Here is a 26,437-nt window from a genome sequence, read left to right as displayed (position 1 = left end):
CTGATTGCGTTGGTGGGTCAGTTATCTCTTCTAGTATATACAATTCAGACATTGTGTGTCTTGCTTTTAGGCATACACGATTGGGACTTTTGGTATTGAGGATGAAAGAATACTGCATTTGAAGTTTGATTTTTGTGTTTAATGTATACTTTAAAGGCATTGGTAGTTTCTGATTTTTGTGTAACTCTGAAAATAGTTTTTGAGATTATTTTGAGGCGCAGATGTTAAGGTTTTTAGATTTACTTATTTTATTTTGTGTGTATGAGTATTTTGTCTACATTCATATTTGTCCACTGCCTGTGCCCCTGGCTGCTGAGGAAGCCAGAGGATGGCCTTAGATCTTTAGAGTTAGAGACTATTGTGAGCCACTGTGTACATTCTGGGAACTGAACCCAGGTCCTCTGCAGAAACAGCAAGTGCTGTTAACTGCAGGCCATCTCTCTAGTGGGGTGTGAGGGAGGCATGGAAGATACAAAACACAAACAGCACCAACAGAAGCCCTCAGCTCTTGCTGAGAGACCTGTGGTAGGACAGACAGTTTCTAAAGCCAGTATGTGATGCAGGAGAGTCAACGGAGTGAAGGGGCCAGAAAGGGAAGTGTGCTGCTCTGTCAGGGCAACATGTTTGTTTTTTCTCATAATTGTCCTATCTTTGTCAAAGGAATATATTCCTTACCCTCCCTCTTGTATTACTTCAGACACTGGCTGTACATCTAAGCCTTTGGTCTTTGTACTGTGATCTGTTAACATGAAAATGCAACTGAGTAGCAACCTCCCCCCCCCTCTCTGTATGTGTGTGTGTGTGTGTGTGTGTGTGTGTGTGTGTGTGTAGGGTAATGGATATCATGGGATGCATTACACATGCCTTTACAACTTAAAAAAGACATTTGCCTGGGTAGTCTCTTAAGTCTTTGCATTGTTTAGAAATTGGGTGTTTGCCTGTGAGGTTTATAGTCATATATGTCTGTTCTGTCGCCAGAGAGCATTCTTTTTGTGTCTTCATTTTGTGCCTTCAGTTCTGTCTTCTTTTTCAGATTATTAAATATCTCATCCATAAGATTGCCTGCACTTTGGATTTTGCCTCTGTGTGACATCTTTGAAAGCTAAGCTTCTGTAGTGGCTGGGTTTGTTTGTTTGTTTGTTTGTTTTGTCTTTTTCTTTCTTGGGTAGATGAAGAAGATAATTTGATGAGATTTTTCTTATTTGTTTATTCTCTCCAAGAAATTTGATAACTTGCCCTGGAAAAGTTACTTGTTTAAGGGCATGGCTTCTTGGTGGTTCTTGTCATATTAGACATTGTAGTCTCAAATACCAGTTGCTCGTTATCCTTTGGAAGAAGTGCTAATGTCAGTTTCGAGATTTTATTTCCTTTTTTCTCTGTTTTCGATGTGGTTGATTGGTAGGGCTCTGTGTGCCTCTTCTTTAAAACATTGCCCTTTGATTTGGCAACCATTGAGTAATACTTGCCAGTGTTTACATTGTTCTGTTCTTTTGAGACTGAGTCTCACTCCGTAGGCTCCCACCCCCACTCTGTGTACATATTTGCATCCTAGGACGGGCAGGGACTCAAAGGGCTATAACTTCTGGAGAGCGGGGGTTGGAGGTGGCAGTCCTGCCCCTGGCCATGGTTGCCATATTTGATCTAGAACTTTCTTATCATTAGGAAGATGATAAAAGAACAGCAAGAGATTTTGAGAAATTACTGGATATCATTGGCTTGCTTTTTACTTTTAGATAAAAAGTAATGCAAACAAATTAAAATCATACAAAATAATAATGCGTTATATATGCATAACCTTTTACTTTCCTCAAGGAATGCATTTTCAACCCATTCATTGCATTGGTACTATTGCTGATACGGAGAGCAGCATAATGAAGCCTCAGTGCTGACCTTTGCTGATAAGTAGGGTGTGGGCTGGCAGGTGTGGATGTGTGAAGGGGTCACTTTACACATGTGTCTAAGGTGGTTCAGATGTCTGAGTGGATAGTGCCCGTGTACCTAAGCTGTCCTTCTCTCGCCTATGTTCTATAGAAGAAAAAAATGAGCAACTCAGTCCATATTTTAAAAAAAGTAATATTGCTTTTGCCATTAATATCACAAGAGGAATAATGTTCTTGGTGGAATCCTAAAGCTGAGCCAGGCTGCATGATAACCCAGCAGTTGCACTTTAAAAAAGTTAACTTCCAAGAAAAATGCATGCAGTACATACGTCCATAAAACTGTAGGCCAGCAACGGCCTAATTCATGATAGCCTCAACTGGAAGCAATCCAAATGCCCACTGGTAGTGGAAATGGATCTACACACTGTGCTGTGCTATGAGCAGCAAAAACGAACCGCTTGTCAGTCAGTGCATACAGTGGTTAACCAAGCCACATAGCCAGTGTTACTCTTGAATTCCTGCTTAGAATATATGATTATAAAATACCATTATTCTTTCTCTTTAATGACCCTCATTTTCATGTAACATATTCGTTTAAAAATTACCACCAGAGTGCTTATTTTAAACAGTGATGTGTCTAAAATATTCTGTGTTGAATATTTTAGAGCATTGTATGACATCAGATAAGGTTTTTTGTTTTGTTTTGTTTTTTTACACATTAGTAAAAATGTGAAGACTCCATTAGTCAAACCAGACTTCTGTTTACCAACTTTTTGTGGTTTTCTTTTTTTACTAGAAGTAGAGAGTGGCAGGGTTTCAGTGTTTCGTGCCGTGGAGGGGGTGCTAGAGGAACAATTCAGAAAAACGTGGCCACTGAAGAAACAAATAATGGAGTAAACAAGGGCTTTAAGCGTTTTGTCTGACTGACAAAGTTTTTAATGAGGTTTAGAGGGTTTCCCTTCTATTCCAGGTCCTTGTCTATTGGTATTTCTAATTGGTTTTCACTTAGGATTAAATTAACAGGTCTGGTCCACACTTGCCAGTCATTACAACTGTTCATGTTCACATATTAACAATAAAGCCCCACCTTCAAAACTTAACTAGTTTGAAATATTTTTATTTTCAGGAAAATGGATGAAAATCATGATATTAAGCGAAATAAGTCAAACTCAGAAAACAAAAATTGCATATTTTATCATATTGGAATAGATTTAAAGAATAAAAAAGGACTTGAAAGCATACAGGGCTCTACTTGGGTTCAGGAAAGTGGCCAGTGTGAAAGTGTAGAGGAACAGGAGAAAGACATAGTGGGGCTGATTGTGTGTAATGTGCATAATAGGCATGTCACAGCAAAACCATACATTTAGACAAGAAATATGTGATGATAAAATGAAAAAAAGCTATTTTTTGAGATTATAATAACAGTTTCTTCCTTTCATTTTCTCTCTCAAAACACCTTCTCATATACTCTATCCCCTTCTTTCTTTCAAATTCATGGGTTCTTTTATCATAAATTGTTGTATCATGTGTGTGTTTATAATATATATGATGTATATGCACATATATACACATATGTGTGTATAATATGTATATTCCTAAATATATAAACATAACCTATTCAATCCATATAATGTTATTTGTTTTTTCCCTATAATGGTATTTATATGTACATGTTTTCCATTTCATGTCAGATGAATAATTGGTGTATTCTCCTGATCTCATCTTTCCTGGTTACCGTAGTTCTGCCTAGGGTTGAACCTCATGAGTTTTCCCTGTTACATAATCATATCTATTGGTGTCATCCTTGTTCAGGTCATGCTTGTGCAGCCATGTTGGTGACACTTCATGGGTATACCTTCCCCTAAGAGCTTTAGATCATCATCTGACAAACCACAATACCAGGTGTGAGAAACCCTCATGTAAGTCGTTGGTCAGGCTTGCCCAAGAGACTCTCGAAACATTATAGCCTACTGCTATTGCTTGTCTGTTCCCCAGAGCTGGAAGGTAAGTCCCTGTTGCTGAAGACATGATTTTCAGACATGAAGCTCAGAGGTTCTCAAGCTGGAACTGTCCTGAAAGCCTCCTCCCTGAAAATTGTATTTTATGGTAGCAGAAGGCACCATGCAAGCTTCAATGGAAGGAAGCAGCCAATAGTCCTGTCCAGCTACGGCACCTGTGAACTACAGTCACAAGGAGCACAGCACGATAATTTGAAGTGTGCAGCAGTGGCACATATACCTGGCAGTAACCAACGGTCTCTAGCTGGAATCATGCTTGGTACTGGAAACGGTCTCTAGCTGGAATCATGCTTGGTACTGGAAACGTAGCCAGCTTCTTAGAGCTAATGAAGGCATGGATATTGGAAGAAAACCTACAAGTACCACTTTATTAAACCAGCATAAATTGTAACTACATTCTAAATATTTGTTCTTATACACACAGGTAAGTTTAGTTCTCACCCTTCATTCAGAAAACTGCTCTTTGCAACAGACAGAGACATTTACAGAAAACCACAACTGATGAAAATGTAGAATTGTGCAGCCCAGTCCCAACTGATATATCCACAACACAACTCATGCACCTGCGGCTCAAGGCTCATCGCGGAAGATGGGACAGAAATATTCGAAAAACTAGAAGAACAGCAAGTTTCATTTGAGATTGTATCTCCCAGAAATGTCAAGAAGTGCCTCGTATTCCACATTCTTGTTCCTGATGGGGAGAGATGGTATAGCAATTTTATCTGAATAGAAACATTGTCTCTAGGATGGAGGAAGAGGGTCATAAGACTCAGAAAACTAAAGAAACATAGAAGGCTTAGGAAACTCATGAAAGAATTACAAGATTCACAAGGCCTCTCCCTACCATTCCTCCCCCTCTCAAAAAAGTACTAACATTTGCTGGGGAAGACTGATTTTTCTCCTCTCAAGAATCACTGATTGCCTGATCTTCTTTACTTAGGGGTGGGGCCTTCTGAGATTTCCTCTATTCACATGGGCAGCACACTGTGTGATACAGGAATAAGGAAGGACTTTATGAATAGGAATCCATCTGCTCAGGAATTAAGGCCAGCAGCTGATAAGTGGTACCTCACAACACTAAAGCATTTCTACATACGAAGAGAACAATCAAGTGAAGAGGAAGCCTATAGGGTGGGAGAAAAGTCATTGCCATCTATAACTATGATAGAGCGTTGATATGTAGAATATGTAAAGAACTCCAAAAATGAAGAATCAAGAAACAAATTAATATGGGCTATGAATCTGAATAGAGAGTTCAGTTTTATTTTTCAAAAGGAGAAATGAATGTAGCTAAAAAGATGTCTCAAAAAGTGTTCAACATCCTTACCAAATTAGGGAAATGCAGATTTATACCTATTTTAAATATTTGGTATTTATTTGATATATTCTCTTCCCCAACTGAAAAACACATGCTGGTGAGGATATGTGTGAAGGAGAACCCGCCACTATTGGTGGGATGGCAAACTGTTCTAGGCTTTCTGGAAATCAGTGTAAAATGTTCTCAGGAAACTAAAAGTAGATCTGTGATTTGACTCAGCTATATCACTGTCATAGTTTGCTTCCATTTGCTGTGACAAAGATCATGATCAAAAGCAACACGGGGAGGGAGAGGCGTATTTGCCTTACATGTTACAGTTGACCATCGGGGGAGCCAAGGCAGGAACCGAAGGGAGGAGTTGAAGCAGGGAACGCGGCATTTACCAGATCCTTGGTCATCTCTGCTTCTCACTGGATTGTTCCTCATGGGTTGCTCAGCTGGCTTTTTTATACCATCCCTAGAATATCTGTCCAGCTGTGCCACTGACCCATAGCTAGACCTTCCTACATCAATCGTTAATCAAGAAAAGGTGCTGTAGACCTTCCTATGAACAATTTGATAGAGGCATTTCTCAGTTATTGTTCCCCCTACCAAATAATTTAGCTTGTGTCAAGCTGACCAATGAATGAATGAATGGATGAAAGAAAAACCCAACTCACCTAGTTCTTGGTATGTGCCTACCCACAACAGCAATCTAGGAAAAATACCTCACCGAGAATAAAAGTTAATAGAAGAAAGGCATTCTAGACACAAAGGATGGGATGAAAAACTTAGGAACAAACACACACACACACACACACACACACACACACACACACACACACACATCAGAAGGTGACATGTGGATCAGTGGAAGTACACAGAAGCTTCTAGATCTCGGATTGGAAAGGTGCGTTCCTGGCCATGCCCAGGGTCCAGGGCTTTTTCTTCCTCTGAACACATGCATGGTGATCGGTTTCCTTGGCGTATGGTCCTTCATCTTGCCAGGTACAGCTCACTGTTCATATGTAAGGTCTCAGGGAGCAGAGTCAAGACTATGTTGTACCCACTTCTGCTGCTGCTATTGGGTGCCTGGTAGACTTATATTGGTTGATAGTACCATGTTTGATTCACACCTGTGGAGCTTCGCTGTCCTGTGTAAGCTTTTAGAAGACATCCGGAAATCAGGTCATGCTTGCTTGCCTGTATGTCATTCACCCGTAGGTTTTTCACTGTATTTATGATCAGATTTCTGTCTACTTCAATTTACTATAGAGTGAGTTTTGTCTCCCCTCCTACTTCATGTTTTGAGTCCTTAACTTCCACTGTGATGGGGTTTGGGAATGAGACTGGAGTGATTAGATTTAGATAAGGCCTTGGGGGAGGGTATTAGAAACACCCAAGAGGCCTCCTCCCCAGACCTGAGAAATCTGTGCTATATGAGTTGCCCTGACTATAGTATTTTCCTAGGGTGTATCTGGCCGACTGATATGAGATGTGAACCTTTAACCTTACTTTTGAAATTAGTCCTCTTTGGCAATCACTTGTGCAGATTGATTTTAATCAGCTTTACACAAAGCTAGACGTATTTGGGAAGATGGTGTCTCAGATGTAGAATTGGCACCATCAGAGTGACCTGTAGGCAAGTCTGTGGAGGCTCTTTCTTGATTAGTGATGATGTGGGAGAGCCTACCTTCCTGTGGATGGTGCCACCCTGGGCAGGTGGTGCTGGGCTGTGAAAGCCACAGGCTAAGCCAGCCGTGGGAAGCAGGCCAGTGAGCAGTGTCTTTCTATGGCTTCAGTTTCAATTCCGGCCTTGAGATTCTGCCCCAGCTTCTTCTCAGTGATGGACAGTGTGAAGTGTAAAATAATATAAATACTTTCACCCTTCATGTTGGTTTTGGTCAGTGTTTTATCACAGCATTAGAAAACAAACCCAGACACTTGTCAAAATAATACTTTTTGAGAATTTCATATATGAGTTTTATATTTATTTGTACATTTCCCCTTCCTCTTTTTATTCCTACCCCAACACTTCCTCTCCAAGTTCAAGGCCTCTTTTTCCTTATTTATTATTGTTTCTCTCTCTCTCTCTCTCTCTCTCTCTCTCTCTCTCTCTCTCTCTCTCTCTCTCTCTCCCCCTCTCCCTCTCTCTCCCCCACCCCCCATGTCTTTCACACACACACACACACAGAGGTCTTTCTGGTTGCTCTGGGAATTCACATAAGTTGAGATGTCGAAGAGACTTTCAAAGATCATTCAAAGCATAAAGGTGCTAAGTAAGGAAGCCAGGAGTGTGTGGGCTTATGTAATCTCAAGCGTGTGTTCCTTGCTGTTTCTCCATCAGTCTCCGTACATGTCTAAGTGTTCCCGCTGGGTTTCATCTCTAAATTTTAAAGGATGTTTTTGTTATTGGTCCCTTCTGTGACTGACTTCATGTCTGTCCCTGGACTTTGACACTTGGCCATCACTGAACTGGAATGCACTTTGACCTTGGGCTGTCTTTAGTGTAGACTCATCTCTAATCTAGATGAACTCTTCTTTCCTTCCTGTTGATGTATACATGTTGCTTGGAGGGTCATCGATCTTTCCTTGCATGCTTCAGAAAAGGAAAGACTGCCATCTTTCCCTTCTCTCTTTGTCAACACAACCCTAAACGTTTTGTGTTTCTTTTCAGCTTCTTAAATTGCATTTTTAGTGTCCATTCAAAATTCTTTGTCTACATAGCTTAATTGTCTTCTCTGTGTTACATTTGGTACTAGTATTTACATTTTTGTACAAATTGTTTTTGTATCATCTATTGGAGTACTTAGCATATACGTTTGATAGCTGTGAGGAAGAAAAGAAAAATTCTCCAAGCTAATACAGTCATGTGCTATATGATAGTATTCAGTGGTAGTGGCATATACTACAGCACTCCTGTAAAGCTAGATTGTTGGGACTTCAGCAGACAACTTAGTACACACACTCTATAATGGTACAATCATGACAGTGCCTGGCAACCACCTCTCGTAATGTTTCATATGACTTTAGTTCAAATCTGAAAAGGTCTATGTATCAGGACAGTTCTCCAGGTAATTAGAGTTTTATAGCTTTCTTCTGATATCAGAGTCACTATATATACATGTGTGACTCTCCAGGTATTTTTTCTTATTTGTCATACAGCCAGTGTGATATCGGGGTGATTATTCATTGGAAGAATATTGGAGATCAAGTCTAAGAACCTCTGCTAGCTCTCCTCTGTCAAAGAAGCCATGCTTTACACTCTAGGTCTGCTGCTACCCGGTGCCTGTCCTGAAGCAGATACAGGTTGTAGTGTGCTACTTTAGCCATGGCATCATTAATTAGGAAGCTGGTTTTGTATCTATTGATATGATCAGAATGGTACATTGTTGGCCCCAATGTGCCGGTACCTATAATTCTTATATAAGACTGATTGACAGCTCTCAGACTCTCAAGCGCTTCAAGAACCTGTTTTCTATATTTGGGCACAGTGTTTTCAGCGATAAGAGATGTGTCAAATGAGTTGCGAATTACTTAAATGGGAAACTCTCTAACTTTTGATAAACGATGCTGAGGGAACTCACATTTCCAATTTTCTGCATTAAATATAATCTCAGGTTTGTGGATTAAGCATGGGTAGCCTGATAACTTTGTGGCATCGAAGCATCTAAGTGAATAAGAAAACTTATTCGGCATTAGGCTGCTTGTCTAATTTAGAGTCAGGTGTAGAGTGAAGATGCTGGAATATTTGACCCTTTTGTGGTAAGTGTGTTTGGGCAGATATCTCTTCAACGGCTAAATTTCAATAGTTCTTCATAGGAAAACATACCCTGGAACTTTCCCTATGTCAAAGTCGAGGTTGCAGGAATTTTAACTTCCTAAACTGTGACTGCGCTGTGAGATGAGTAGTGGCCTGGTGCTTAGCTGGCTGCAACCTGCAGATTACTTCCTTCTACAGAGAGTGTTCTTGGGTTACTTCTATTGTTTGTTTTTAATTAATTAATTGATTGATTAAGTAACTCTCCTCCCAGTCCCACCCTCCCTTTCCTCTCCGCCCTCCTTATTCCTCCCAGAAGGGAGTCCCCCTACCCACCTACCCCCACCTCATCAAGTTGAATCAGAACTAAGTTTATCCTCTTTCCCTGTGGCCTGGCAAGGCAGTCCCGCCAGGGGTTGGTTCTTTCTTTGGGACTCAGTCATTTATTTCAGTTAAAGATAAAGAAAGCTCATGAGCAAGGTGAGACTCAGGAGCAATGATCACATTTGCAAGAGGAGAGCCAGAACCCATGGCAGGTGGAATCGGGAGTTTTGAGCTTTGAATGGCTGGTTTCAGGTTGACACAGTTGGCCTAGGCAGGGGCATGGATTCTTCTATGAAATGGTATCTTAAGGCTGAGGAGCAGTTTTCAGAGGACGTTTATCTAAGCACTTGTGTATCCTCCAGGAGCTTGAGAACAGGAGAATAAACCGGAAAGGGCGGATATGAGACACGGTGACAGAGAACTACTTGACAGGTTTAGATGTCAAGAAGAGAGAACTGTGTTTTCAAGAGATTGTCTTTGCAAAATGATTGACTTTGAAGTTTGATGTACTTAGGGAATTACGTGAAACCAGTAGATCTAATAATTGATTTGATGTCATGAACCAGAAGGCAGGGCTTTTTGTGTGTGTGTGGAGAAGGTCTGCTTAGATAGTTTAATAGCATTTATTTGGAGTTTGTTTTATTTAAATAGACTTTCTAATCCCTGGAACTCTGACAGAATTCTTATATATTGCATGTACTCAAAATAATTGTATACTTCTTTCTTAATCTGTTTTTCTGAGGGAATAGATTTCTTTTCTATAGCCTTTTAAAAAGAAATTATTTGGCAGTAATTCCCAATTATCTTTTATACAGTTGAATTGTATATTAATTAGAACAGATAAACACTTGAAGCATATTTTTCTCCATCTCCATACTATAGAATCTTCTATAACATTTTTATCACTTGATTATCCAGTCCTTATTTCAGACTAACAAGATTTCATAACTTCTAGTAATACTGTTAATCTTAGCTCTTTAGCTTTCTGTTTCATTGGAAGGAAGAAAAACAACATACTACAGCTAGGGAAAATGGAATAACACTTATAAGTAAATTACCTCTTAAAATCGGTATAGTTACAAAGAGTAGCCATGCCAAGTGTTAAGGGACACGGAAGAGCTGAAGCCTCTTCCTCCCCTCTGCTTCTCTCTCCGCTCCTCTTCCCTTGTTTGGGATCAAACCAGGCCTCGTGCTTGCTGGGAAGTGCCCTGGCTGCAAGCTTTATCTCCAGATAGATGTAGAACTCGCCACACTGATGCAAAAATAACAGGCAGTGAGTAAGTTCTTAGGACAGTAAATATAAACCCACGATATGTGCCAGGCTTTCTAGCCATGGAGACAAAAACAGGTTTGCATACAGACACGTATATCAATATTCATATGAGCTTTTGAAAAACAGTACATTCCAACTGTAGACAACCTCTGTTGCCAGTCTACAGGTAAAGAAAATAAAATTCCCATGTGGCATTTCTCATCATTGCAAAGGGAAGAACTATTTATGCATACTACATGGATACATGTTATATAGTTAGTACATGCAACAACTCTGTCATGATAAGGGAAAAAGACAAATTCAAAAAGCCATAGGTTACACAATCACATGTATAAAATTATAGAAAATATATCAGTACACCTGCAGTGAAAGGAAGCCGACCAGGATTGGCCAATTTCATTGCAGAGAAGTAAGTGCCTTGTGAAGTAGTCTAAAAATGTCTTTCCTCATACCAGAAAAAGTTAATATATTAGGGTGCTTTTGAAGCATTGGTAACAGAAATGTGTGTCTCACATGTACAAAGTCACAAAAAAAAAAAAAAAAAAAAAAAAAAAAAGAAATGAGCCCACTTGTTCTTGTTTGGAGCTGTCAGTGCTCTGCAAGTGTGTCAGGTGGTCCTAAGCCCTAGAGTACAACTCTGATAAATATCCTTGGGTGGGTGAGCATCTTTAGAGTACGTACTGTCAGGTGAGGGGACCAGGACAGATGCCATCAGGTTTCCCTAACAGGTGGCTGTGTTTTCCTGTGGTCAGGCCTGCCATGCTATACCCAGCAGCACTGTGTGGCAGCCTGTCAGTCACCACTTCTGGTCACCAGCATTGGCCGTTCTCATGCACAGTCTCATTGTCATGTGGGTTTCTGTTGATTTAGTTTGTATTTTTCTGGTTACTAGTCAGGCGGTTTACTCTGGAGGGTGGTTCATACATCTTGTTAGTATGTATGTAATGTTCTAAATTGATTTGCACTTAAAAAGTTTATTGCTAATGGCAAATATAACAACAGTAATGAAGGAACTCTTGGTTAGGGTAAGTCACGTAATGGCTCAGAATCAGAGTCATCACTAGCAAGTCAAATTCAATGGTTTTCAGTCTTAAAATAGGGATATGTTTTACTTCCATATTATCTTGATATTTTAAATGTGAGCTTTAATGGTTTCATTGACTTATATCTGCTTTGACTCTTTAAGTTTTTGAAAACCTGTAGTATGTTTGTGCCATTTTGTAACATATATGTTATTCTGTAAAAATGTTACCTGTATTATGAGATGGCTTGAGAGATGGGTCAATGGTTACGAGTACTTGCTGCTCCTGTGGAGGTAATGAGTTCCCTGCCTGCAGGACATTCAGCACTGCCTGGCGCCCTCTTCTGGCCTCCATGGTATCTGCACACAGTGGCACACAGACACAAATAAAAACAGTCAGACTTTGAGAGTGGCAAACTGTGTGGTTCATGTTTAAATTTCCCAATTATAGACATTTCAGTTTATAGTTTTTTTGATTTTTCAAGACAGGTTTCTCTGTGTAGTCATGGCTGTCCTCTCTCTGTAGACCAGGCAGCCTTCGAACTCACCTTGATCCTCCTGCCTCTGCCTCCTGAGTGCTGGGATTAAAGGTATGTGCCACCATGCCTGGCTTTCAGTTCATAATTTTTAATGAGTAAATATTTATCAGCCTTCATATTTATAGTTTGGCTATAAGTAGTTAAAACCTTGGAAAAAGAAACTGTGATTAAGAGCGAACCACAGAGCCAGATGCGCTGAATTGCCATTTCATTGCCTGCGCTTACCTGTGCTGTGTGATTGGAAGCCACTGCCTCAGAATGCATGGAGAACTAGAAGCAGTCGTGAAATGGCTGTAAGTGACGGTGTCCCCAGCATGATGCTCAGCTGTGGAGGTGCCATGTGTGGACAAGAAATAGACCAGCCATAGCAGACTCTGCCTTCTACCCCTGGCCTCATGTTCAAAGGCCATTAAATAAATCTCTCCCTCTCAACTTGTGTATCTATATGTGTCTGTGTGTCTATGCATGTGCATGTGTGTGCCTGTGTGTCTGTGCATGTGTATATGTGTGTGTATCTATGCATGTGTATGTGTGTGTCTATGCATGTGTATGTATGTGTGTGTATCTATGCATGTGTATATGTGTGTGTCTACATGTGTATGTGCGTGTGTCTATGCATGTGTATATGTGTGTGTCTGCATGTGTATGTGTGTGTGTCTACGCATGTGTATGTGTCTGTGTGTGTCTATTCATGTGTATGTGTGTGTATGCATGTGTACATGTGTGTATATATGTGTATGTATGTGTATGTGTGTATGTGTGTCTATACATGTGTATGTGTGTGTTTCTATGCATGTGTACATGTGTATCTGTGTGTCTATGTATGTGTACATGTGTGTGCTTCTATGCATGTGTATGTGTGTCTCTGTTCATGTGTACATATATGTGTATGCATGTGTATGTATGTATGCATGTGTACATGTGTGTGTATGCATGTGTATGTGTGTAGGAATGCTGAATGAATGTATCAACCGTCAATAAAGCACTGTTTAACCATTTTCCTAGTTTTATTTGGGCCCCTGTATAGGTATTTTTTGTCCCAAAAAAGCCTGAAGAAGCTTTAAAAAGAGAACGCCATCTCATTTCCCTTAAGGGGGGGTTGAGTAAGGTTTTGGGCTGTGGAGGTTTATCTTCATTGAGAATTGACTGTGTTATTATTGGCTTTGTTCAGAGAAAGGACGAGGCTGAACTCAGGGATTTTTCTCTGAGAATATAAAAATATCTAGGAATGATAGGACAAAAGGTAGATTATTGAATTTACTCTTCAACTTAAGGCCTTAATTGTTACTCACAAGGTTAGTTTTATTTCGTTGGTATAGAATATTATATATTGATGTAAAATAGGTTTATTTTTAATTCATTATGCTATTCAATTTTATCGCAAGATTATACATCTTAGGTTTAATAGATAGATAAGGTAAAATATTTAGATTAAGTTTTCAAAAACTCAGAGACCTACAGAATATGGCATTTAAAGAAATTTTATTTGTTTGAGGATTCTTTGAAAATGAGACCGGTTGACTCCTGGCAACACCCAGCCTGCTTCAAAGAAGGTAATGAGCATCAAGGAACCTACATATGGAGGTGGTTTCAGATATGGCAAACCAGCCACTGGGCAAAAAAATGTCCTTATTGTCTGTCACAGACGGAATTCTGCCTGAAGTGGGTAAACTTGGATGCCGGTGGAGTTGATGGCCAAACTCTGCTAAGACAGGGTAAACAAGTCCTCAGTAGTCCCTGCTTCACAAACATGTCTCAGATAAAGTGGGCCAGAAAGTTGAAGATGATGCTCCAACGTGTTAAAGAGTTTTAAGTGCCTATTCAGGTAGCAAAGTGTCTCTGTCATTTTTTTTTTTTCATTTTGGAAGCTGCTAACCTTCACTTCCTATTTACTCAGCTAATTACTTTTTTATTCCTTCTCAAGTCTCTGATGAGGTTGAAGACAGCAAAACATTATAACATAAATATAATGATTGTTTTGTGGTTCTTGTGTATATATATTGTATATTGGTATAATGATATAAATGTATAGGTAAAAGTTTTTTTTTTATTAGACTAAAAGGGGGAATTGTGGGGGAATGCTGAGTGAATATATCAACCATCAATAAAGCACTGTTTAGCCAATCAGCTGGGCAGAAGGACAGGAAGTGGAAGGCGGGACTTCCTGGAGGGGAGGAGAAAAGTTTGACGGTTGGAGGAGGACGGTGGGGACTTGACGAGGACCGGCCCAGGGGTCACAGTGGCAAGTGCTTGGAATATATGTGTGTTATAAGGTTTAGAGTAGTTTGTTTAGTTTATGAGTAGATTAGAATCAGTTCAGACTCTGCCCGGCGAAGTGCTGGCAGCTTTAAAGTACGTTTCAGTCTCCCTGTGTCAGTTATTTGCTTTGTAGGCCGAATGGATACAAAATACTGTTAATACATGTGTATGTGTGTGTCTATGCATGTGTCTGTGTATGTGTGTGTCTCTATGCATGTGTGTGTGTGTCTATGCGTGTGTGTGTGTGTGTGTGTCTATGCATGTGTCTCTGTGTGTGTGTTTATGCATGTGTCTGTATGTGTGTATCTATGCATGTATATATGTGTGTATCCACTTTCTTCATCTTTAAAACTGTATCACAGTCATACCTCAGATTTAAGAACAATCTGGGAGTTATTCAAACTAGTGACGGACTGGATAAATGATTAATATCAGAAAGCAGATCAAGAAAGAGTGACTTTTAACTGCATTTTATACATGTTGAAGAATATATGCCTTTTTAATTTATTCATGTAGCCGGCTTTAATGATATTCATTTTATAAGACTAAGAAAGAAAGAGAAGGAGAAAGGAAAAAAGAAAAGAAAACAGGTTCTGTAGTGCCTACACTCTGACATCATCAACTGCACTGGCTGCTCCAATAGGTCCTTTGTTTAGTTGGGAGGGCTAACCTTTATCATTTGGTGCATATAGCACTTAGTCCATGGAAGGTCTGGTGAAATAACTGAGAGAATTTCCTTTTAAAGTAAAGAGGCTGCAGCTTGGGTTCTGGCTTGCCTCTTCCTATTGGAAACAATTTGGAGAGCTCCTAATCTGTTTAGGAAGTGGCCTGCTAGAAGACTGTTTGTACTGAGCATTATAGCAACAGTTTTATGGGGAAGGTTCAACTGAATTTGTGGATTGTGAGGTGGTATTTCTTTATCATGTATTGAGAAAGTCAATTTGACAATATTCACTTTGGTAAATGATTTGGTCTCAGATATGTAAACTATATTGTTTGTCTATTTTTAGGTGAGTGATTTTCACTAACTCTTAAATAGAAGGGCTTTAATCTCTTGAATGTTTGGCGTTTAGCATCACTGCTGCCACAGAGTTGAAAGTGAAGATGAGAAACAGGAGAACATCTTTACTGCTAATGGGTTTTCCCTGTGTCAGTGATAGTATCATTGACTTGTGTAGTGGGAAAACAGGAATGTCTGTGGGTGCGTGAGACCCTCATGCCATTGTGAAAGGTGTCATGGACAGACACTGGGGGATCGTTTGTCTTTTTGCATGTATTTGGGGTGGGGCAGGATCTCTTGTACCTCATGCCAGCTTCGAATTCTCTATGTAGCCAGACTTGTTTGCTCTTCTCCAGCCTTTACATAGCAGGTCCCTAGAACACAGCAGTGCAACGGTAGCCTTCTGAGGACCTTATTTTAAAGAATGGCAGTATGTTCTTTATTCTTTCATATTTGTATAGTCTCAAGGATGGCAACTCATTTCTGCTGTCTTACTCTTAGGGAAAATAAAACACCATTCTACTGAGTGGTTCTTGGGGAAAAAAAACAAAACTTGGTGCAGGCGGCTGTAGTGTTATGTACCCTGTAGATGAGCTATCGCAGAAACATGGTCGACTCTACACTATGTCCACATTTCTCCACACTCAGCTGGACATTAAAAGTAGTTTCTGTTTACTCCTATGCAAACTTATTACTTAAAGTAACCCGGGGTTGTGCAGGTGTTGCTACTGCAGGTTACTGTTGGAGTTGAAGGAATGGCACTTGCTTCCTGCACAGGATTCTGGCTCCACAGCCTGGCAGCATTGCTGTCAACAGGACCTCGAAAGGGGCAGACCTTTTAGTAAGACAGAAAACTCACTTTCCCTTGGGATCTAGTGGGCCTACAAGGAAAAGTCTCACTCTTTTTCATATAGTTGCTAAAGAAAAAAGAAAACTCTTGTCTAATTGCAAAGAATCATCTTTTCTAGGCTGCTGGCAAGAGTCATCTCTTTGGAGGGCTCTGTGCTTTTCTACGTCAGTGTTTACTTCCATCCTGGGCATTTATCCCTGTCATCTGCCCTCATTGTCTTCTGTCTAGTCTCCCGGCGCTGCTTTTATCTTGTTCTCCCGTCCACTGGTTCTTCCGATTGCCACCACCCTTGTTCAGGCCTTTATTGAGTCTCGCATAGGTTATTGCAGTAAAGCCCAACTGATCTCCCTGTCTCATGTCTCTGCAAATCCATCCTTCACACAGCTGCCCGGGTAATCTTCCCAGCGCAGTGCTGGGCTTTCATTCTCCTTTTCATCAAAAGCAGCCAAGTGGCCCCCGATTGCTGTGGAATGCAGCTGTCCTTCTGGGTAGCGTGCTGGACTTTGGTCTTCACAGTGTTCTGCATTGCAGCCGTGGTGTAGCTGGCTGTGGGTGGAGGGTGCTTGCCTGTGCCTGCCCACCTTCCCTGTGACATTGCTCTTATTACTTACAGGGGAAAGGATATGGATTTGATATTCGCTTAGTAATTGCTTTTTGTTCCTTGTTGCAAACATTCTCCAAATTTGTCAACAAAATCATAACAGGAAGGCATAGTGCAGCCCCGCTCTGAATCATTTGATTTGAAGTTGACCTGGAATGTAATGTGTTAAATTATTGCAAGGAGGCTCAACATGCTAGGGTCACAGACTGCACCCAGACTCCTCAAAGGCAGACCTGCTTTGTCCATTTTCCCTCTTAAATTCTGCTTATGTCATGTAAGGTGGTTAGTAGTAGTTACTGTTTTGTTAAACCAAGTCAGTACAGATTCTCCTTCTTAACTTGTTTGCAGCAGTTTGGTGACAGCCTTACTTTTTCTATTATTCTAAATTTTATATGTTTGGTGACATCGCGTATGAACAAGGAAAATATTTGCTCAATTAAAAACCAGAATTTGTATCATACTTTACACAATATATGTCATCATTGAAAACTGAGTGGTATTTTATTTCAAGTTATTTATATTTGGAATAAATGGTTATCTGTTTATCCTTTTATCACAGTGGCATTTTTGTAATAAATTTTATAATGCAGTATTTGTCTTGTTCTCAGCAAGTCTTTATTGGCATAGTGGATGTTAGGAAGAATAGTCCGTCTGCTGCTGCCTGGCTCACTCTGACTTCTGGAGCAGGGCCCTTTAGTTCCTTAGCTCACATACAGCGTTGGAGACAATTGTTCAAGATACGATGACGAGACTAGAATCAGATCATCCAAGATGTTCACTTGAGTTGTTAGGGAATTTAATATTGTTTCAGAGCAGTAGGATGCTGATGTGAACACTGGGGGACATAAGCCACAGGTCTGGACTTGCTGTTCATCCACCTGGAGCAGAAGGCGTCTGCAGGCTGGGTCTCAAACTGAGCAGCCATAGTTTAGTGAAGGCAAGGCCCTTTGCTCTGTTCCTCACTGTGGACTTCCTTTGTTTTTTCCATGAAGATCTCTGTGTCCAGATGGTGAATGTCAGTCCAGTGTATAGACTTGCATTGGGTGCCGTGTGCAAGCCAGCCTTCCACGCTGTTGATGGGATGCCACAGGAGGGGCAGCAGATGAAGTTTCACAAGAGGAACACAGTCTAGGAATCAGCAGTGCATGGCTTTCTTAGAGGCCAATCCCTTCCAGATCCGCTCTGTTCTTTTAAAGGTTGTTGGGATTTAGACAAGGAACATCGTCTAATAAGTTTTCTGCAGGTGGAAAGGCCACTCTGTGCCCCAGCTCTGCAGAGGTTGCAGTGTCCTGGCAGTACATAGCAGTCAGATGCGCTCTCAAGGCTCTCGCTCCTGGACACTGCACAGGTTTTAGGGGCTGTGGGAGCTACTAACAGCGGTGGCCTGTGGCCTTCCAAGTTCACAGCACCCACATCTAGTCCTATGTCCTTATAGGGGAAGTGCTTAAAACCCTTCTTAAAGTTAAGGAAAATAGTACTTATGATATTCTGGTGCCCAGCAAACCCTTTTAAAGCATTCTCATGCATGAGGACAATTTAAGGTCAGCAATTAGCTTAAGATAGCAATGAGGACCAAGGGTGGTTTTGACCCCAGCACTGGAAATTAAAAAAAGAAAGAAAGAAAGAAAGAAAGAAAGAAAGAAAAAAGAAAGAAAAGAAAAGAAAAAAGGCAGTGCTCCAGTGACAGGAAAGGGCAGAGTTATATTCTTTGTTTTCAGACAAGAAAACTCCTCAAATCTTCTTTCCATTCCTCTCATTTCCACATGGGCTTTGTCTTGTTTTCTTGTTATATGTGCGGTATTTGTTCAAGTTCAAGTCATGGACATTTATTTTCTGATGAGGTGATTCGATTTGATTTTTAAGTTACTAGAATGGGCTAGTCACTTTTAATTGGCTAATTAAAATAATACGTGAAGGGCTCAAAGATGGCACAGAAGGTGCTGCACAAGCGTGAGGACCAGAGTTTGGATCCCAGCACCCATGGCACATCTGGGTGTAGCAGTGTGTGCGTGTGACCTCAGCTCTGATAAGAAGGTGGGGCAGGCGGGTCCCTCCAGGTTGCTGGCCAGGTTCAGTGAGAGACCCTGTCTCCAAAACTTAAGGTGGCAGTTGATGGAGGCAGACACCTACCTTGGTGTCCGCCTTCCACATGCAAAGACAAGCACACTCCTCCACCTGCGCACTCGCACTTACCACACACAGGAGCACGTGAAGGAGGAAAAGCGTGTATCAGGTGCTTCCCTGGTAAACGGCGATTTTACCATGGACAGGCGATAGAGGCCTCATCTTCCTCCAGGATGTACCACCAGTGAAAATAAGTAGGAAGATGAGCTTTTCCCAACTATGAAAGAAAGGACATTTGCTTTTCACACATGGAATGCAAGTGTGATCTCCTCACTAGCTGCGACTAAGTGGCACTGAGCTTCCCTGGTAACTCCATGGGTGCTAGCTTGTGTGTCTCTGAGAGCAGGAGAACGCAGGCCTGTCCTCTCTTCCTATTCACGCCACTCAGCGGCTGTGGGGCTGCAGCATTTGTGAAGGGATCAATGATCCATTTGTTAGTCAAAGGAGCCTTACAAATGATACATTAGCAGATTGATTTCTGAGGTTCACTGTTGGAGGACTGATAGCTTAAGGTGGGGGGATGAGGAGTGTGTGGGGGGACAGAGTTGTCACTAAGAACACCATTAAAGGCAGCTTTTGAAATGACCACGGATTTATTCCTAATTGAAGAACTCGCATAATCCATACTAAGTGTATTCATTTCCAAGTATTTTATGTTAGGTAATTGATTGTCCCATGAGGTGTACTTGTTAGTAATTTTGCCTTTTCTTTAAGAACTTGGCACCACATGTAGTGGACTTAGATTTAGAAGGTGTGAGTGTGCTGGTCCTTGCCCCCTCCTGTTTACTTGGACTCTTTGTTTTTTGTTTTTTTTTTTATTCCATTAAGGAAACATTTTTGTATGTTCTATAGTGTCAGCTTGACATTATTGATTTTTAAACAAACTCACATATATTGTCCTGAATTCCAAACGTGTCTCCATTAGGAATAAGACTGCAGCTAATGGAGAGCACAGCTGAGTCCATTTCTCTCCGGTTGGTTTTCCTTTGGCCCCTCGTCGTTTTCCGTGTCTATTCCAGCATCCTGTCTTTGTAAACATGTACCCAAACTATGTCTTTAGGGATGACTACCTTTTCTTTTCCTCAGCTCTGAGTACAAGGGGCAGATTATCCCACAAGAAGCAATACAGGGTCTCGTGCTTCTAGGGCCCCACCTGACTTTGTGGACATCTGCAACTCTCCTCCTCTGCGATGTTTCTTAACTGTTACAGGATTGTTGTGCAAATGGTGAGGTGCTGGTGGTCATCAATATGAACTGTGTGCAATAATTCATTTCCTGGTGGTACTGGTGAAAACTGATGATGATTTAGTTTTTGTTGTTTTAATCAGTTTCCTACTTAACCTGGTTTTAAAGATGTTTATCTTTGCTTAAGAACATATTAACTGCTTGTAGAAAACTTTCAAAACACAGGAAGGTGACACTCAGTTAATATTTCTTGTGTATGTAGGCGTGGTGTATGTGCATGTTTGCGTGTGTGTGAGTACACACACGCTGGAGGCCTCAGGTTGACACTGTAATTCCATTTTGGTCTCTCTCCACACTCTTCATTCAGGCCGGGTTATTGATAGACTTAGTTTCGCTAGCCAGCATGCTCAAGAATCCCACCTCCGCTTTGTCCAGCACTGGGAGTCACAGGTGTGTTGCTATGCCCACACAGTTTTTATGTGAGTTCTGGGGACCTAATCTTTGGTCATCATATGCTTGCATGTTATCCACCGAGCCATCTTTCCAGTCTCTTACACCTAATGATCTCCTAAAACAAAACAAAATCATTTATTCAGTGCTATTATTTGGGAATTTCTGACTCTAATTATATAAATGATAAACACACACTTGAAAATATGTGTAAATACTAGTTCATACCCGGAGTGAACCAGGCATTGAGCCTTGAGGGCACACATCTTCAGACTTCTTTGTCTGCTCATCACTGATTTGGTGAGCAGGAAAGAGCCCACTCAATGCGTTGGTTTATCACAGGGCACAATGGTTAGTGTTAATTACCAACTTAATACAATTAAGAATCATCTGGGAGATATCGGTGGGCATGCCTTCAGGTCCTCTTAATTGTATTAATTAAATTGAATAGACCTGCCTGTCATGGGTAGTACCAAACCCTAGCTGGGTTCTTGGACTATAAAGGGGCAGAGTGGCTTCTGTTTGTGGACATAATGTAACCAGCAGCTACCTGAGTCTTGCTGTTTTGACTTCCCAGCCATGAGGGACTGTAGTTTGAGCTATGAGCTAAGAGAAGCATTTTATTCCTTAAGAAGGTGTTTTTGCCAGTGTATTTTATTTCAGAAGTAGGAAAAAATATTCCTCAAAACACTAAGGCACACAGAAGGGGCCCATGTCAAAAATCAGCCTAAAGTAAAAAACCACAACCTGGGGCAGCTTCAGGTGCACAACTTCCTTGCCCTGAGGTTGTATGTGATGCACTCCTGGCCATAGATGTTAGCTGACCAGGAAAGCTCACTGGATCCTCAACTGTGAAGGCTTCATGACCTTATCCTCCAGGTTAGAGCTCATTCTTCGTGGCTGTGTCAACTTCCCCTGTTGTCAAATGAGGTTGCTCTTGTGATCTATGAGTCTTACAGCCATGACACACATAGCGTCCCAGAAGCCAGGACAAATGTCACACTTCTTTTGGATGAAGCCAGATACTTCAGTACATGGTACTTAAAAGTACTTATTTTAGCCGCAAGCTTGGTAGTACACGCCTATAATCCCAGCACTCAAGGAGGCAGAGGCAGAGGCAGAGGCAGGCGGATCTCTGATTTCGAGGCCAGCCTGGTCTACAAAGCCAGCCCAGGACAAGAAACCCTGTCTTGAAAAACAAACAAAACAAAACAAAGTAAACAAAATAAATGTAAAAAAAAAAACTCAAACAAAAACAGCAAAAAATATTTATTTTATTTTTATTGTTTATAATTACTTAGACTATTTGTTTCTAGAAGTTTTAATACTATCTATTTCTCAGTCTCATACAAGAGAAAACTTGCCATGGAAAGCACCTTTTCTTGGTTCAAGTAGGAATATGTATTTTAAAAATTCTGATTAGTATTCCAAACTACCTTTTAGAAAGGATTTCAAATTTGGATTGTGATTTCTATGTTCCTTTGACCAATTAGGTACTTAAGAACTCATTGCTGCTTCTGCATGTAAGCATGCTTGTTGCTTTAGCTCTCGGGTGCAAGTTCGCTATTCGTAAATTTGATAGACCATAACCTTCATTTGCAGCTTTTCCTTTGTGGGTTGACTGTTTACTTTTGATTTTGGAGAATCAAAATTGTGCATTTGTTCAAAATCCATTCTAAAGAAAACTTCAGATATAACAAGCCACAAACCCTTTTCAGGCTGTAGGATGAGGGTAAATACCTTTACCCTACAATACAGTCTTGAATTATTTTAAAAGTTTTGATAACATAGTAAGGAAAAAGCTTAGATTCTTGCTTGTGGAGTTCAAGATTGTAGTTTTAATAGTAGATTTACTAGCTTTTCTCTCCCAATTTAATTTTCAGTAACCCAAGAACTGCCAGATGTGTGAATTTTACTTTAGTACACACATAGATGGAATGCCTTACTTCCTGAAGGAGCTGGCCCTCTTCCACTTGATTTCAGCTGTCACATAAAGTACTCACTAAGAAATCAGGGTAGACAGCACCTAGCTCTGGGAGTGAAGGAATGTTGAGTGAAACAGTAAAAGATAAACATAAAATGGGAAGACATCATCCTAAAACCTAGAGGGAAGTGATGCAGTATCTAACTTGGGAGGTTGAGGCAGGAGGATTACAAGTTAAAGGCCAGGATAGAATCCATAACAAGACCTTGTCTTGAAGAAACAAGGGCTAGAGATGCAGTTCTGTGGTGGGGTGTGTGTCCGGTGTCCACAGGCCCTGTCTGTGCTCAGTGTCAGCGCCACACTCCTCCCAAAGGGAAGAAACAAGGGCTGGAGATGCAGTTCTGTGGTGGGGTGTGTGTCCGGTGTGCACAGGCCCTGTCTATGCTCACAGGCCCTGTCTGTGCTCAGTGTAGGCGCCCCACTCCTCCCAAAGGGAAGAAACTCTCAGCATGAAGAACTTTGCATCAACTGGTGTGGCCGGAAAAGCCAGGCTCGCACTCAGCACAACGACAGCAGGAGGAAGCACGGCAGGCAAGGGACTTTAAGGCAGAGGAACAGGCTAATAGGAGCACAGCATTTTGATTGCATTTAAAAGTTAATGGAAGCTTTAACTGCTACACCCTTTGAAACACCAAATTATAGGGGATTTGAAATAAGTATACATTTATATTAACTTCAAGGAGAAATGGACAAAAAAAAACTACACTTGTATTGTGAAAATTTGAAAACATTTTAAATCTCTAATGGTTGGATAAATAGTAAGTATCTATGGATAGTAGTTAAATAATATAAATGTCACGATTAAAGAAATATACTCTGAGCCTTTCATTAGCTCTTTTCCTCATTACTGTGACAAGTACCTCTCAGAAGCGGCTACTGGAGAGCTGTTTATGTTGGCTCACTATGCAGAGAGTACCCTCCTTTACTCGGGGAAGCATGGGAAAGGGGCGTGGGGGAGGCAGTTGCTTGATATGTGGAGCCAATCAGGAAGCAGAGGAAGCTCAGGCAGGAAGCAGAGCAGCAGCAGGGCCTGTGACCCTGAGTCTGCCTCTATGGCATTGTGCCTGTGGGTGCTATGTCCAAAAGGCTCCACAGCCTCCCCAAAACAGTGCCACCAGCTGGGGACCAGTGTTGAAAACCACAAGCCTGTGGGGGACATTTCACTAACTACAAGCCTAAAATAGAAACTATGAACTGTTGATAACTATGGTATCGTAGGTTACAAAGAGAAGTCATGTAAATACACACAGCACATTGTATAAACAAAGTGCAGTCACACCAGGGTGAGTCTTCTGTTGTTCTTTGCTTGCCATGGGTTCAGTTGCTCATGGCTGACAGTCTAAACCAGTGGTTCTCAAGCTGGCCAATGCTGCAACCCTCTAATATAGCCCCTCCCCAACCCTAATTTTATTCCTACTGCTACTTCATAACTGTTATTTTGCTGCTGCTATGAATTATAATTATCTGTGTCTTCCAATGGTCTTAGGTGACGCTACCCCAAAGGGCTGGGGACCCACAGGCTGAGGACTGTTGGTCTGAACATACTAAACTGGGAATTCCAGAAGAAAGTCAGTCAGTGTAACTTGTGGACCATTCTGTACACCATGCTGACGTGTAGTTTCGCCTGGAGCACAAATTTGACCTCTCCGTGTCTTGCATCGCATACTCCCTACGTCTTAGTGGCTTAGTAGCTGTTTTGCTTGTCAGAAGAGCCACCTTTTCCCTGTTATTCCATGTAGGGTTCAGTACTACTAGCATTTTTTTTTTGGCATCCTCTGAGCATTTGGAAAACATTCTATGCAGATGAGAGGACCTCTGTAACATATTGCCTTCCTCAGATTTGCAGCAGGATGAACTGTGACTATTTTAAAAAGACAGTAATTATTATAGTTACATATCTTCTTATTTTGGATTATATAAAATGCTAATTAGAAAATACCTCATTGTATAGTTAATAAATGAATAACTATAAAATTATTGAGTAATACAGTAATATGTAAGGAAATTGGGGTAAAGCAATCAATTTTTTCTCTAAGGCATAAAATAAAGATTAGTAAGAAATTAGTAAAATAGCCAGGTGTGGTGGTGCACGCCTTTAATCCCAGCACTTAGGAGGCAGAGACAGGCGGATCTCTGTGAGTTCGAGGCCAGCCTGGACTACAAAGCGAGTCCAGGACAGTCAAGGCTACACAGAGAAACCCTGTCTCGAAAAACAACAACAACAACAACAAAAAAAAAAAAAAAAGAAAGAAAGAAAGAAAGAAAGAAACTAGTAAAATAGAAAACATTTAAAACCTACAGCAAATTGCTGGGAGCATTGCGACTGTTCCTGGGGTATCAATAACAAATGAACCATTCCAGTGCAGTCCAGCTTAGTGAGCCAGTGAGTTGACGTGGCCACTTAGAGAGTCATAGGGTATACAAAGGCAGCACTGTCTTCCTGGATGAGGACACATAATTGCTGCATTCCCTAGAACCCCTTGTCCAGCAGCGTGGCCCATGAAAGAGGGACCTTGTCTGGTAACACCTTGAGCTTTCCCACTCTTGAAACTGTCATTAGCATCTTCATGTTATGAGCCTCCACTGGGGGGAGTGTTTCAAGCCAGAAGAAAAGGCAGCACAGCAGGAGAATTGATGCTGTAGAAAACCACTCCAACCAGAGGAAAACTGCAGCCAGATATTCATACTGTAACGTGCTGCTGTGTGCAGGTTTCCATTCTTGCAAATAAATATTTGGGTGCTGAAAATGTAATTGAGTGGCATTGTACATATATCACATTCAAAACAGTGGTTCTGATTTTAAAAATACAGATCATCCAAGTACAAGTAGAACATTTGAGCAGTCTGACAATCGTGGCAGCAAAAATAAATACAAAAGAAAAAAGACCAAACCTTCTGATAACCCACCAAAAACAGTGACCCCAGACATTTTAAGACACCTTCTAAATTTCAACTGGAGAAATTTAGTGTTTATCTTTTGAAATGTAACTTTTTAAATTATGGAGAAAAATGTATGATAGATGTGTATGGCAATAGCTTGATGGAACCCATTACTTTTATTCTATCCTAAAAAGTATCACTAAAAAGAAAAGTATGTAGTGAAATAGTAACAAAGTAAGCATAGCTATTAGTCCATGAGAAGGGATTAGGGACACTTCCCATAGAGAGATGGCATCTCGTAAGGGGGCATGCTTCATGTGGAGACACCGTTCATATGAAAAATGCTTCATGCTCAGGATTAGGGAGTCTATATCATGAAGACAGCAGGAAGCCTCTGGTCATGGGAGGCACGCCTGGTAGCCATATGTAGTACTCTTGATGAGGCTGGGGAGGCTTCCTCTGTGCTAAAGCTTTCAAGTCAGGAAGAGATGCTGAGTTTTCCCAGGCACTTTCTACATCCGCTGAAATGGTTCTGTAATTTTTCTCCTTTACTAATCCATAAACTAGTGTTACATCATCTCCGTGCTAAACCAGACTTGCACGTTTAGAATACACTTGGCTTTACTGTACATACTGGCTTTGCTAATTGTTTCTTCAGGGCTGTCCGTTTTGGTCCTTGCTGGTACTTTTCCCATGATGCTGTTGCTGAAGTTTGTTACTCTGGGCTCTGCAGGCCCAGTACAGTAAGTTGAGGACACTTCCTCATTCCGTTCTTTGAAAAAATTTGTACAATTATAGTTTTTATTCTTTGAAGAATCACGAAATTAGTATTTGTGTTAGTTAGCTTGTAGCTGATGACTGAGTAAAACAAGCAGTGTTAAATGCAAAGGAGAGAAGAAAATGTAGGTGAAAATGGCAGGACAAGTGCTTGAGAAAAGCCAAGAGCATATAGAAAATTCTGACTGGGATGCCAGGACACATTACATGTGGAT

At 40.9% G+C, this 26,437-nt stretch overlaps 1 protein-coding gene across 1 annotated transcript in view; it reads left to right on the top strand.

Annotated features, from left to right (window-relative positions):
• VPS41 (VPS41 subunit of HOPS complex) overlaps positions 1–26,437 on the top strand; it is a 148,607-nt gene that overhangs the window by 34,453 nt on the left and 87,717 nt on the right. The gene's annotated exons all lie outside the window — the stretch shown is intronic.

The sequence above is a fragment of the Acomys minous genome, assembly GCF_964271855.1.
Source record: "Acomys minous genome assembly, chromosome: 9".
In the NCBI taxonomy this organism is placed as follows: Eukaryota; Metazoa; Chordata; class Mammalia; order Rodentia; family Muridae; genus Acomys; species Acomys minous.
The sequence above is the reverse complement of the archived record's forward strand: the minus strand, read 5'-3'. Positions and strand labels throughout refer to the sequence as shown.